The following is a 15,958-nucleotide window of genomic DNA, read 5'->3' as shown; positions in this document are numbered from 1 at the left end:
AAGAAAGGGAATAATAATAAGAGTAAAGTCAGAGCAATAGTCATAGGCTTGAAAAGAGTGGAACAAGAAATGTTTGGGGTCCTACATAACAGGCACAGTGATAGATGCTGTGGTTACAAAGATGAATATGACACAGTCTCTGTCCTCAAGTTTAGTTATGGAAATTATTCCCACCTAATATAGTGTGAAGTGTGCAGAATTAAAGTTGACAATTAATTAGGTTAAGGAGCAAGATGAATGATGATTTGTATTTCGCAAAAGGCAGAATTAGGCAAGAATTCACAAGCTTTGTCGAAGTGGTGAATTGTCCCATCAATGACAAATAGTAGTGTGTTGGTTGAACAAAGGTGGGTAGGGTACAGCATCATGCCAAGCGAATGCAAAATATGAAGGTGGGAAACAGCATGATGGGAGCACTCATTTTCTACCTCTGTACAACAGTATCATCACACAATTAGCAGCCTAAAACTCCACTCATTTATTAGCTCACAGCTTTGGTGGGACAGGAGTCTGGGGATGGTTTACCTGGGTTCTTAGCTTCAGAGTCTCAATCTTGTCAGCAAGCACTGCAGTTTCATCAGAAGCTCGACTAGGGAAAGATCCACTTCCAAACTCACTCCAGTTTTTGGCAGAATTCATTCATTTGTTGCTACAGAACTGAGGATACCAGGTCCTGGCTGGCTGTTTCTGGAGGTGGCCTTCCCTTTCTAGAGGCCTACCCAGTTCTTAACCATATGGGATCCCCCAACAGGCTGCTTACTTTATCATGCCAGCAAGAGAGAGGGTCTCCTCACAAGATGGGTGTTCAATTCCTATGTAATGTAATCACATGCATTTGAAGAATACCTGTAAATATGGCCAAAGTGCATTAATACATATGCAGGGTGGAAAAGTTTAGATTTAGATAGTTGGGAGGTATAGGTATGAGACAAACCATGGAAAGCCCAAGGAACCTGAATTTTGTGTTTAAGTGATAGAGGCCCACTGAAAGGTTTGAAGAAGAATATTAATATACAATAATTTAAAATACAGTATGTATAATATAGTAATATATTAATATGCTCATATTTGTGTTTTAGATAGCTCACTCCAGCAGGTACCAGAAGGATGAATTTGAAAATGATGAGATTAGCTGGAAAATGATTCAGGTATAGACTATAAGGAAATGAGTTTCCTCAATTATATTAAGCTCACTGAAAATAAATAGAAATTTCCTACTTATGGAACAGCAGGTAGAAATTGTATCTTTGGCCTCTGTAATCTGAGATTCATTGTTTCCTTGGGATATTTCCTCTGGTCTTTTACCAACACTCTGGTCTTAGATGGGGTTAGTGGTACTCTTGATAATATCTATGAAGTAACAATTCTAATTTCCTTCATTACAGTAGAGGCAAAGCTAGAAAATTTAAACTACCTCCCTTAGAAATACAGGGTATAAAGTGTGTTTCATACCTGACATGATAAAGGTGATGATAATGGAAATAAAGATAGTAGAGAGTAAACTTTAAAAACCCTGGAAAGAAGATATAATAGGATATAATAACAAAAATGGAAGTAGATGATTTAATAAGGGAAAATGTTAAGGATGAAGTCTAAGTTCAATTCAAATATTTTATGTTTCTATGACTCCATAAATCTAGACTGAAGTCTAAAACAATTCATGGAACATAAAAGCAAGATAAAGTCAAATTAGAACAAATATAAGATCAAGAACCCTACCAACTGCTTTCTTTTTCTTTCTGCCCAAGTGCCTTCTTCAACAACTTGCACAAAAATGTACTGGTTTTGCAATTAACAAAGAGTAAGAGGACCCTCTCCAAACTCCTAATTGCTGAAAAAATGTTTCCTCATATCTTCTTATATTAAAAAGCATGGTCTTTAAAATATAATTAGAAGGGTTAACATTTCCAATAAAGGCAGACTAGCTTCCTGCTGAACAATTCTCCCACTGAGATCAACTCTAATTGCTGGAAATGAAAAACATAAGTGTTTCCATCAAAAAGCTAACAAAAGGCAGCAAGTGCTTAAAGTGTAAAGGTCCCAGAGAGAAGGGATGAACCTACATTTGACATACCTTTTAATCTGGCCATTTGCAAATTCCCAAGGAGAGGCCAAAAAGCTCAGCACTGATTCCAAAGTCGTAATAGCTTGACATTCAAAAGTTGAAGGGAAAGAAGTTTTTCATTACAATCACTGAAAAGCTGGCTACACTCCAAAAATAGGAGTGAATCACAGCTAAATCCAGCTTCCACAAAGCCTAAAGCATACCATGAAGTTAACGCAGTCTCTGCCCCTGCATAACTGCTTGCCAAAACTAAAGGCATACCTCCTTAATTGTGCTTCCCTTTTTTGGGCTTTGCAGATACTGCATGTTTTACAAATTGAAAGTTTGTTGCAACCCTGCATCGAGCAAGTCTATCGACACCATTTTCCCAACAGTATTTGCTCATTTTTGTGTCTCTGTGTCACACTTTAGTAATTCTCACAATATTTCAAACTTTTCCGTTATTATTATATTTGTTATGGTGATGTGTGATCAGTGATCTTTGATGTTACTATTGCAAAAAGACTACGACTTGCTGACGCCTCAGATTATGGTATTTTTAGCAAGAAAGTTTTTTAAATTAAAGTATGTATGTCAGTTTTTTTTACACATAATGCTATTGCACACTTAATAGACTACAGTATAGTGTAAACAACTTTTATATGCACTGAGAAACCAAAAAATTCGTGTGAGTCATTTTATTGTGATATTTGCTTTATTATGGTTGTCTGGAACTGAACCTACAAAATATCCCAGGTATGCCTGTAAAATCAAGTTCCTTCAGGAGGAAGACAATATCAGGCAGAGCCTAAATTTATCTTTACAATTGTTCATACACAATGAGTGGCATTCAGTTAGACATTGCCAGATATATCAGGAAATAAGACCAAATGACAAAAAAAAGGAGAGAAAGAGAGAGAAAGAGAGAGGGATCCACAGGAGATTCAGACCTTGTAGTTATCAGAAATAGACTATAATATTAAGTATGTGTGATTAATATACTCAAATTTGAAGACAGGATGGAGATTTTAGAAGAGAAAAAGAAACTATTAAAAAAGAACCAAATGGAAGTTTTAGAACTCAAAACACAAAAACTGGACTTAAAAATTCAACTGTTGTGTTCAGTAGCATATTAGATACAGTTGAAGAAAGAATTAGTAGAATGGAAAATAGGCCAGAAAAACATATCCAGACAGAATTCATAGAGACACACACAAAAAAAGGAAAACATGAAAAAGTTTTTGAGTTACATGTAACACAGTGAAGTGTCCTAATACACAAGTAATTGGATTTCACAAAAGCATACAGAAAGAATGGAACAAAAACAGTTTTTGAACAAATAATTGGTGAGTATTTTCCAAAACTTATAAAAGGCAACAAATTATATGTTAAGAAATTAAAATATATTTCAAGTGATAAAAATCTGAGAAAATTACAACTAGGTACATAGTTATGCTGTTGAAAATCTAAGACAAAGAAAAATCTTAAAAACAAGAGATTCAAAATATCTTGCCTTCAAAGATGCAAAAATAAGACAAACAGCTAACTGAATTATCAACTAAAAGACAATGAGAGCAGAGAACGATTGAATTACATCTTCAAATGCCAAAAGAAAAAAAAAACCCTACCAACCTAAAATTTAACCCAGTAAAATCATTAAAAATGAAGGGAAAACAAAGAAATTTCAGAGAAAGGAAAACTGAAGTTATATGTCACCAATAGACCCACTATAACAGAATAGTAGAGGAAAATTTTTTAAGGCAGAAGGAAAATTACCCAAGATTAAAGTATGGGGATGTTAGAAGGAAGAAAGAGCAATGGAAAGAGTGAATATGTGGATAAATAAAAAGAAGTGTTGGCAAGGATATGGAGAAATTAGAACACTTGTACACTGTTGGTAGAAATGTAAAATGGTGCAGCCACTATGGAAAACATTATGGAAGTTCCTCAAAAAAGAAAAATAGAATTATCATGTGATCTAGCAATCCCACTTCTGGGTATATATCCAAAGAAATTAAAATCAGTATCTTGAAGAGATATCTGCACACCCATGTTCACTGCAGCATTATTCACAATAGCCAAGATATGAAAACAAGACAAGTGTCCATTGACAGAAGAATGGATAAACAAAATGTGTCATATATATAAAATAGAATATTATACAGCCTTACAAGTGAATGTCATCCTACCATTTGTGACAACATGGATGAACCTAGAAGACATTTTATGATAAGTAAAATAAGCCAGTCTTAAAAGGACAAATACAGTATGATTCCACTAACATAAGGTATCTAAAATAGTTGAATTCATAGAAGCAGAGAAAAGAATGGTGGTTTCCAGGGGATGGGGGTAGGAGGAAATGGAGAATTGTTCAATGGGTATAAAGTTTCAGTTCTGCAAGGTGAATAAATTCTAGAGATCCATTGTACACACAGCACCTATAATTATCAACACAGTATAGTAATCTTGTTAAGAGGGTAGGTCACACATTAAGTTCTCTTACCACAATTAAAAAGGGACACATACACAAGAGGGAGGGGATATGGGAACATATGTATATGTATAACTGATTCATTTTGCTATAAAGCAGAAACTAACACACCATTGTTAAGAAATTATACTCCAATAAAGATGTAAAAAAAAAAAGCGACACAAGGAAAGTCTTAGAGGTGATGGATATATTTATTACCTTGATTGTGCTGATAGAATTATGAGTGTATTGATATGTTCAAATTCATTAAATTGTATACATTAAACATGTGCTTTTTGGATATCAATTATATCTCAATAAAGCTGTTAAAAATATCAGCCCTTACACCCTCAAACTCCTATTTCAATACCTCCTTCACAAACCTCCATTCCAATTAGATGTTAGTACAGTATGTGAAAGGCAAAAGAATGAAGCTTCTTGAAGATAAGATAGGAGAATATCTCTGCAAACATGGAATAGTCAAAGTTTTCTTCAAAAGGACACAAAAATCACTAAGAAAAGATGTTGATACATGCACTGATCCAAAATTAGGTGTAATCAAAAGAGAACATCATGAAGTGACAAGGCAAGACACCAAGTGGGAGAAGATATTTAATATACATAAAATCCACAGAAGGCTTGTATCTTGAAAATATAAAGAACTTCTTCAAACCAATATAACAAATAGATGATGAAAAAAATGGGATAAAACATGAACAGTCATTCACAAAAGAACATATCCAAATAGCTGATAAATATAAAGAATTGAGAAACTTCATGAGTCATCAGGGAATTGCTAATTTGAGCCACAACAGGTAAAGTGGAAAAGACTGACAACACCAGCATATCCCTGGGCAAAAGAAGCAAGCCATAAAGCAGTGTCTTTTTCTTTACACAAATTTCCAAAACTTTGTGATGTTGGAAGTCAGCTTAGCTGCTACATTTGGGAAGGAGGTACGGGGATGTGGTTGGAAAGGGACAAAAAGCGACTTCTAGGATTCTAGTATTGCTCTATTTCTTGACCTAGTTAGTGGTGGTCTCATTGATATTTTCACTTTGTATAATTCATCAACTTGTATATGTATGATTTGGGCTTTTCGGTAGTTTAGATATATTTCAATTAAAATGTTTGGAAAACAAATAATTAGTAGCTATGTAAATATAATTATTTAGGCTAAAAAGCAGAATACTTGACAGAAATAATTTTTATAAAGTATAGAATGTGTGACTAAAGTCTTTCCCAACTGGTAAAATGTAACACTAGCCACCACTGGCTAAATTTAAATCACCTTCATTTCCCTGTTCTCATGGATATGAACATTATTCCATTAAGAAAGAAGATAACCTATTTCCCATTTTTCTATCCCCTGCAGATTCATAGTTATATTATCATCATTATTATAATATGCAGATTTATTACATTTATATTCCATTATTTAACCATAGTTTCACAGTTGTTAGCCTGTTTCATATGAAAATTATTAAATCCTAATAATCTCTTAATCATAGCTTTGCCAGTCAACTTTTGTGTTGATTGGCATTTATTCTCAACAAGAATTTTTCTAGAAGTAGATTAACAGATGTTACAAGTCCTTAATTATTTAATGTTTGAGAATTTGTGTCTCTTGGTTTGATTCTTAAATGGCAACTTTCTGGATAAAAGTGTCTTTCATTAGAATTTTAGGCATTTAATTATTATCTCATCATTCAATATGGCAGTGAAGAAGTATGAGACTAACTTAATATTTTGTTCAGATGCCAATACAATTATTTCTTTAAAGTCCAGTAATTTTACTAATTTATCTACTGATGTTCATTATTCTGTATCTTTGTACCTTTTATTCTCTCTTCCTCCATATCAGGGAAGTTTTCCTTTATGTGTTTAAAACATTTCTATTTTCCATTTGTTCTATTTCATTTACAACAGCAGATGTTGATTATATTTTGGGCCATATCTCCATTTTTTTCTCTTAACTGTTTAAACATTATGTTCTTCTCTATTCCATTTTGCTTGAATATCTAAAACCTATCCTTCAGATCTCTGTTTCCAATGATGTCAAACTACTATTTATTGCTTTTGATGTATCAGTCATTTTTATAATGATTTAATTTTATGTTCATTTCTTTTATCAGCTCTTCCAGCTCATAAAAAATTAATGAGCAATGCATCATACATAAAATGACAATTTAACACACGAATGCACAATTTAAATAATAATACTGATAGTAAAAACACCAAGTACCAGCCATTTTACTTAAGAAATAGAACCAAACCAATCTTTAAGGACTTGGTATACTTCTCTCTCATTCCCTGAAATTAAATAATTGTGATAATGAAATTACAGTCATGTTTATCTTTTTTTTTTTTTTTGCGGTACGCGGGCTTCTCACTGCTGTGGCCTCTCCCGTTGCAGAGCACAGGCTCCGGATGCGCAGGCTCAGCGGCCATGGCGCACAGACCCAGCCGCTCCGCGGCATGTGGGATCTTCCCAGACCAGGGAACAAACCCGTGTCCCCTGCATCGGCAGGCGGACTCTCAACCACTGCGCCACCAGGGAAGCCCCAATGTTTATCTGTTAATTTTAATGCTTTAAAATGCATCAATATATCATTTTGGGGGGGTATATTTTAGGGTCCTATTTAAGGACACCTCTATTACTCTGAGGTCAACTGATACAGTGAACACATGTTATGTTCTGCAGAATATCCAGAAAATTAGGTTTCTTTCAGTTTATATTAGGACAGAGAGCACAAGTCACTGAGGAAAGACATGGCCCCTGGGGCAAGACAATAAATATATACTGTTGGGTATTTTAAGGGAATACAAACTGCTTTGATCCTCTTTCTGGTTATGAGTTCAAAAGAATGCATGTGGCCACATATGAATTTCAGAGGCTATATTGATCTGCAAAGACATTGCACCTATCACAACATCTGTGATTAGGGATCCAACTTTGTTACATTTATTTTTTGCACCATTACCCACTATACACTCTCTGCTTTTTCACGGGGCAGACTAATTAACTATACAGAAATACCATTTATTTAATACAATATAACATACAACAATATTAAAACAATATATGCTATGTTATTTACACATATTATATCACTATACATAATGCAATATATTATATAGAAAGCATATAGCTATCTGCCTATAATCTATAGAAATATTAATATATGCTAATATAATCTAAATGTTTACATTTCTAAATATAATCTAAATATATTTACATTTCTAAATATGTTTTATTTCTTAATTAAAATTATTTCCAGTTTTATTGAGATGTAATTGATATATAACATTGTGTAAGTTTAAGGTGTACTGTGTGCTGAGTTGATATGCTTTTATTGCAAAATGATTACCACAATAGTGTTAGCTAATACCTTCATCATGTCACATAATTACCATTCCTTTTTTTTGTGGTGAGAACATTTAAGATCTATTCTCTTAAAAACTTTCAGGTATATAATACATTATTAACTATAGTCAAAATGTTGTGCCTAAAATTTCCAGAACTTAATCATCTTCTAATTGGAAATTTGTGCTCTTTGACCAACATCTCCCCATTTCCCCAAGCCCTAGTCACCACCATTCTACTTTGTATTTCCATGAGTTCCGGTTTTTAGATCCCTCATTTCTGTAAGGTTATAGAATATTTGTCTTTCTCTATCTGACTTATTTCACTTAGCACATGCCCTCAGATCCATCCATGTTGTTGCATTTTTGTGTGTTTTGATCTTATATTCTGCAGTCTTGTTCAAGTTTTTGTTAGTTCTGCAAGATGTTTCTTTTTTCTTTGTAGGTTTCCCAGAATTTTTAATGTTAAAATCATCAAATAATCTGTAAATAGAGAAAAATTTTCTAATATATATGCCTTTTCTTTTTCTTGCCTTGTGTCAACTAGATCTTTCGGGACTGTGTTGAATAAGGGTAGTGAGAGCTTACCTTGTACACTATGTTATAGGGAAGCATCCAGTATTGCACTTTAAGTATGATACTCGCTTTTTTCAACAGACTTTTTTTTAAAAAATCAAGTTTAGGAAGTTTCCTCTATTTCTAGTTTGCTGAGAGCTTTCATTATAAATATGTTACATTTTGTGAAATGCTTTTTCTGTGTCAATTGATATGATTATACAACTTTTCTTCTTCAGACTGTTAATACAGTAGATGACATTAAATTTCAACTATTGAGTAGGCTTACACATTCCACTTGATTATAGTATTTAATTCTTTTTATCCATTGCTGAATTGAATGTCTAGTATCCTGCTGAGGATCTTGTATCTCCATTCATGAGAGTTATTAGTCAATGTTACCTTGCTTTATGCTGTCTTTGTCTGAGTTTACTGGTTAACACTGATCTCAGAGAATGAGCTGCTGGGAATTGTTACGCCCTCATACATTCTCTGTGATTCTGTGATTTTGTGAAATTGAGATTATTTTTTGGGTGAAATTCTCCAGAATAACCATCTGGGCCTGGGCTTTTCTTTTATCCCAGCTTTTAAATTATAAATTAAATTTAATTCATCGTTATAGGACTATTTAGACTACCTATTTCATCTTTAAGTATAGGTAGTTCTTGGTTTCAAGGAAATGGTCCATTTCTTCCAAGTTGTCAAATTTATGAGAGCAAATATTTAAATATTTTTAACTTGTATCTTTCTGTTTGTATATGTTATTTTGTTTATGGAGACGTTTAATTTATATAAATTCTGTTGTGCACACATTTTTTTTTTCACTCTTCTCACTCCACTCTATACTTTGAATGGGCTCAATATACATCTAATCTGTGGCTTCACATGGCTGGATGGTACCGCATGGTATCCATCCACAATATTTGCTCAAAAACTACATCAATACACCCTAAATTGCCTGCAACTCCAAATTATCATCAATGTCTCAAAAAACATTTTGGGGCTTCCCTGGTGGCGCAGTGGTTGAGAGTCCGCCTGCCGATGCAGGGGATACGGGTTCGTGCCCCGGTCTGGGAGGATCCCACATGCCTCAGAGCAGCTGGGCCCATGAGCCATGGCCACTGAGCCTGCGCGTCCGGAGCCTGTGCTCCGCAAGGGGAGAGGCCACAACAGTGAGAGGCCCACCTACTGCAAAAAAAAAAAAAACATTTTGCATGTATCCAGAGGAATTTTTTTCAAATACTGCTTTTTATATAAAATATGTTGTTCAATTTTTAAAAACTCCAATCCTAGAGTCTCTGGCGAGTTTAACCTATTTATATATATTCTCATTATTTATAATTTCAGAGTTATTTCTACCATTGCAAACCATAATTTCCATTTATTCTACTTTACTGTGTTGTTGTTTCTTCTTTTATCTTGTTTCCATTAGACTAACTGAATTTTATTTTGATGATTTTAAAAGTTATACATTCCATGTTTCTAATGGTCATTGCCCTTACCTTAAAACCCAAAACCATATGGTTCATTTGTACTGATTTCCTAAATTTATCAGGATCTGTCTATAATTTCCCTGTAACATGACAGGTATATAAGCATGGCCCTTCTCTAATCCCTTATATTTTGATTTGGAATATTTTTTAAATTCCAGATTAATATAAACCTAATTTTAAAAAGCATAAAGTTTATCAATGATAGATATGAATTTAAAGATTATTAATATAATTACAAATAACTGACATAATTATACAGAAAATATAATAGAAGACAAATGTCCCAAATAAACATTTATGCTTTCAACATTCCAGGTATTTTAATAGTCCCCACAGTGATTTTGTATTATTGAATTATAAGAAGGGTAAGTTCCTTTACTGGGAATAAGAGAAGGAGGAATAATCGTGGTTCTTGTCACCCAGGTCTTAGTTTAAATGTCACCTCCTCTGAGGTGCTTTCCCTGACCATTACACCAACTGTCACTTTATGTCACATGACTGTATTTTAATTATTTCCAGAGCACTTATCAAAACTATTTAAATTTTTCCTGTTCACTAATTTTTTTTGTGACCTGTCACCCAACACTAGAGTGAGAATATAATCTCTATGAAATCAGGAAGAGGACCCTAATTGGTTCTTGAATTAATAGATTTATATTTTTAGCTTACTTTCAATACACTTGGGTTAAAATGAAATGATGATATTGATATGAACATTTATTATATGGCTATTCTTTTCATGACGATTGTTTTTAAAGAGTTTTTTGGGGTGGACTTCCCTGGTGGCACAGTGGTTAAGAATCCACCTGCCAATGCAGGGGACGTGGGTTTGAGCTCTGGCCCGGGGAGATCCCACATGCCACGGAGCAACTAAGCCCGTGTGTCACAACTACTGAGCCCCTGTGCCACAACTACTGAAGCCCGTGTGCCTAGAGCACGTGCATCACAACAAGAGAAGCCACTGCAATGAGAAGCTCACGCACCACAACGAAGAGTAGCTCCCACTCACTCAAACTAGAGATAAATAAATAAATAAATAAATAATTTTTAAGAGTATTTTTTTCTTTCTAATTGTTCTTTCTTTGTTCTAGGAACAGAGACAGATAAACATCAGAATCTTTGGTCTGATTAAGAGTGAGTAATCTTGAAATATGAAGTTATTCATATTGACCTAGCATAATTTTTCAAGAATCAGTCCTTTAGGACCAACTACATAAATGGTTCAAGAAGGCTGAAGGTGGGCACACCGTGTGCCCATCTTTGTGTGGAACTGTCCTTTCCCACCCACCTGCCCTAAAATGCAGTAGTCTGAATACTGCTCTGTGCTTGGAAACAGAGCTTGCCCTTCTCTTATATTATGGCATCACTACACATGGAGAGCAATTATTCCTACTCATCCTTGTCACTGGAAAAAAAGTGAGTAAAACAATGATTTACTCCACTCTTTTTATAACTAGACACATCCTGTAACACTTAGAAAGTGTCAGATGGCAAGAAGAAAATAGTGGTGATTTTGTACATTCTGAGAAACAGAGTATCTTTTACTTATGGGATTTTCTAAGGCTGAACTTAAGAAATGCAACCATAAAGAAAACTTGATAAAATTTGACTTTTCATCATAAACTATCTTAAACCAAATTAAAGGGTAGATATGGCATTGGGAGTATAGTGGTGAGCATAGCTGCCTTCCAAATGAAAGGGTAAATAATGAATCGGGAATTATAATTTATCATATATGCAAATAAAGTAGCATAATGAATAAAAAGATTTAGGCATTAAAAAGAGATCAATAAATGAAAGAAAAATCAGAAATGCACCTATGGGAGCATCGGTCAGACATGAAGACAAATCCAAAATGAGAAATATAAATGGTGCAAGCACATGTCAAAAGTATTTCTCCCTATTTATAAAAATATGTAAATCCAAAGAATAAGGCATTTCAATGTTTACTGAACAAACTGGCAAATATTTACAGGTAATAATAATCAGCCTTGGCAGGTTGGGAAAATGTGATTTTTGGTTTCAGCCTTTCTGGGCGGGAATTTAGTCATATATACCAAGAAAACAGGCCATGCTGTGCTAGGGTGTCCCAGCTTCTTAGCATCATTCCAACAGTTTCATTCCTCAACAGTCCCTACACTGCCAACAAAACAAGCCATCCTGAGGACCCTCAAAATAACTCTAACACCAACAACATGCCCCCCCAAATGCTGACAAAGCACATTCTTTCTAGGCATCCTTTGCTCATAATATTTTGAAGGGCCACAAGCTAAAAATATCAATGCTGGGCATCAATAACACAGAAAACTTTGTTCATAATTTAGGACCTTTATACTTGTGAACCCTGCAGTTAATAGTCATTTCTTCAACAGCAGTTTCTGATGTTGTATTTATGATCCCTCCTTTTGGTCTTCATAGCAACCAAGAAGTCTCTTATTTTGAAATCAGACATCCTTTTCTCACCTCTGGAGTGTCCTCTTTCTTCTCTTACATAGAACCATCCATCAACCATCCATCACTACATAGAACCAAACATCAGTAATGGGTAGAATTTGCTCAGGGTTTTCTCTGCATACTTATCATGGACCACATTGATTATTTTTTTGTAATAGATCTTTACTGGAGTATAATTGCTTCACAATACCGTGTTCGTTTCTGTTGCACACTGAAGTGAATCAGCCATATGCATTCTTTCTTTCATTTATTCTTTCATTCATTTCTTTGCACTCATTCTCTTATCCTAGGCAGTCGACATTTTGATAAGGGGATTATCAGGATTACAAAAATTCATGTATACAAGGAAGAACTATTTTGCCAGTAGGTTAATTTCTAGAGAATAAGAGGCCATGGTTATTAAATCCTGTATGTCATTCAAATAAGCATGGAGCAGTCCCTTCCATCTAGACTGCCAAATTGATGTCAATACCAGCAAAACTTGGAACTGTATGTTTTAGGGCATAGAATCCACTCTTTAGAAGCCACTGTTGACAGTCAGACATGCCCAAACTGAGCAAGTACATTGGGATTTTGAGATGAACTTCCTTGAGGATGGGACCAGGAAGCATAACCCAAGAGCACTTACAGCAAGTGTAATATGCAAGCACGGAGGTAGCATTCACTGTGATAACAGGAGCAGGTCCTTAAGGAGGAGGATGCTAGGCTGACACCAGCGCTCGAGGCGATACCTTGCAGGGAAAGTGATTAATGATTTGTGCTGCACAGATGTTGTAAGATGGCAGAAAAAATATTTACAGTCAATAATTTAGAGTCTTTCTAAACATAAGAGGAGTAGATACTGGCTCAGGTATGCATACCTATTAATAGAGTAGTTTTATGATAGGGCTTCCATTCTGAACAGTTCTGTCTTCCCATCCATTAAGGTCACAGTGGACAGAGGGGAGTCTTTTGACTCAATGTTTACCACACTATGTCATTTGAAATGAGGATTTCTGGCACACAGTGCAGACGTGTGCCAGAATAAAATTGGCATTGAGTAACAATTCTCACCTACCTAAACAGTTGGAAAGAATAAATACTTTTTATTACTAGTTCCAAATGCTGTGCAAGAATATGAAAACATGGACCTCCAGATAAACGAAATCCCTTTCTTAGAGTGGACTTGACCTCGGCACCAATCACCCTCCACTCTGTCTCATAGAGACAGCTCTCAACAGCTGAGAACATGACTTATTCTTTCACTTTTTCAGTTGAAGGTAAGTGTGATCCCTCATCTGGCAAGTAGCCCACTTGCTTTCTGTTATACAGATGCAACTATCACTGTAACTGTGTCAATGTGGCAATTGTAACAATGAAATATAGGAAGTTAGTTCAAAAATTAGAATAATAGCCAAGCGTATTCAGGAAGAGCATTAATTGAAGTTCTCCGTAGTTTTCTAAATGGTTTTTAGCCAAAGCCAGGAGGCTATCAGCAAACTGGGTTGCTAAGATTCTGGGATGAAGAGAACATGGGAGTCTCTAAAGGATTATCTCAAAGTTTCCACATACCTTGTTCTATCTGCTTGTATGCATATGATAAAGGAGTTAGTGGAAACTTACTATCTACCTGATGGAAAAAAAAATGTTATGTGCTTTGTACTTGAAGGTAGAAAAGAATTAATTTAATATGTATGTCAAGTTATGTCACTATAATAAATTAAGCCTCTTAGTTTCATCATGGTATTTTATGCTTAAGTAAGTTTGTATGAGGAAAATATTCAAATGTTGCTTACATGTCCCTAGGTCCCTATTTATCATAAAATCAACTCCCATTTAAACAGATTGGGGTTATTTATTTTTTTTCTAGGAGTACCATTGTTAGTTCAGATTCAACTACATTTTTTAAGTTACACTTTAAAAAGTATAGATGATCATTACTTAAAATCTTGTTAAAGTGATAATAAGGCTATGACCTTTAAAAAATGCTCTAATAAACAAGGGCACCCTTTTAATTCTCTGAAAGGAAAATAAATATCACTTTCTTGTGGCTGCTGCTGATCTTCAAATATTTACATTCTGTGCTACCCAGTAATCTTGACAGTCGTTAGGTTTATCCCAGCCCCCCCAAAATAACGTAAATCAGACAAAAACTGTTTTGCTTTCTACAGACAAGAAAATATTGATGGGGTTAAACATCATAAGGCTGAATATGATGAGGTTAAAGAAGGCACTACTTCAAAATTCCAGATCCCATTACCAACTCCAAAATCGGAGGAGTGAAATAAAACAAATTATTTGCCTTTTCTGTGCCACAATATCTAATTATATACAAAATGGAAATTAAACAAATGCTACAAAGAAATGTTAAAAGCAGTTCTTTAAACTCAGAAGATAAAAATGTCTAAATTTGTCAGTTCTATTATACATTAAACTGAAATTCCTAACACAATAAGAAAAATAAACTGAATGCATGCAGATTAAAGAAAATATCATTAATTGCTATTGTTTTCAAATGGTGTGGATAACTATATAGGAACTTCTCTCTAGCTGTACAAATAATTAGAAATATTAGTATAACAAGTTGCTGAATATAAGAGAAATATAAAAAGTCAATTTTACTTCCATGCATCAGAAAAAAATAAAATACAAAATGAAATTTAAAAATAGATAGCAATTTTAATAGCATCAAGAATGTAAATAGCTGAGGAAAATCTAAAAAAGAATGAGCAAGGACAATATGTAGATAATTACAAAACTTTACTAAAAGATATTATGGACAATATCATATTTCATTGAAAGGAATACTTAGTACTGTAAATATGTTACTTTTCTCCAGGCTTAGCTATAGATAAATTGCAATTTCAAACAATATTCCATAGGTATTTATTTTAACTTAAAAAAATGATTCTAGGGCTTCCCTGGTGGCGCAGTGGTTGAGAGTCCGCCTGCCGATGCACGGGACATGGGTTCATGCCCCGGTCCAGGAAGATCCCACATACTGCGGAGCGGCTGGGTCCAAGAGCAATGGCTGCTGAGCCTGCGCATCCGGAGCCTGTGCTCCACAACAGGAGGGGCCACAACAGTGAGAGGCCTGCGTACCACCAAAAAAAAAAAAAAAAAAAAAAAAGATTCTAAATTGTATGGGAAAGAGGAAAGGCTCAAGCTCACATAGAAAGAATGACAATTAGACTGACAACAGCATCAGCAAAGGAAGAAAAATATTATAAAATACTATTTTCAGTATGCTAAGAGAAAATGACTGTCAACTTAGAATTCAATAACAAGCAAAAATGCCCTTCAGTAATGATAAAAAATAAAGGTATTTTCAAATAAGCAAAAATTGAGAGTTTAACAGCAGATCCTCAGGAAAGAAAATTCTAAAGGATACTATTTAAAGAAAAGGAAAAATATCCCAGATGGAAGAGCCATGATACAAGAAGAAATGAGGATAGTGAAACTACAAAACATTGTTGAAAGAAATTTAAAAATTGAAAGGTATTCTGTGTTCATGGATTAGAAGACTTAAGATTACTAAAATGGCAAGATTCCTCAAATTGATCTATAGATTAAATGTAATCCCTATCAAAATTTCAACT

General features: G+C 34.4%; 1 pseudogene across 1 annotated transcript in view; it reads left to right on the top strand.

The window, feature by feature from the left end:
* Positions 1-14,642, top strand: part of LOC309815153 (AP-3 complex subunit sigma-1-like) — a 61,863-nt pseudogene extending 47,221 nt beyond the window's left edge. Inside the window, exons 3-5 of the transcript in view lie at positions 1,080-1,148; positions 1,749-1,801; positions 14,531-14,642. The product of the transcript in view is annotated as an AP-3 complex subunit sigma-1-like (transcript). The remainder of the gene's footprint in view (positions 1-1,079; positions 1,149-1,748; positions 1,802-14,530) is intronic.
* Positions 14,643-15,958: the final 1,316 nt, after the last annotated feature.

Source organism: Mesoplodon mirus (genome assembly GCF_964341445.2).
Source record: "Mesoplodon mirus genome assembly, chromosome: 13".
Lineage (NCBI taxonomy): Eukaryota > Metazoa > Chordata > Mammalia > Artiodactyla > Ziphiidae > Mesoplodon > Mesoplodon mirus.
The sequence above is the reverse complement of the archived record's forward strand: the minus strand, read 5'-3'. Positions and strand labels throughout refer to the sequence as shown.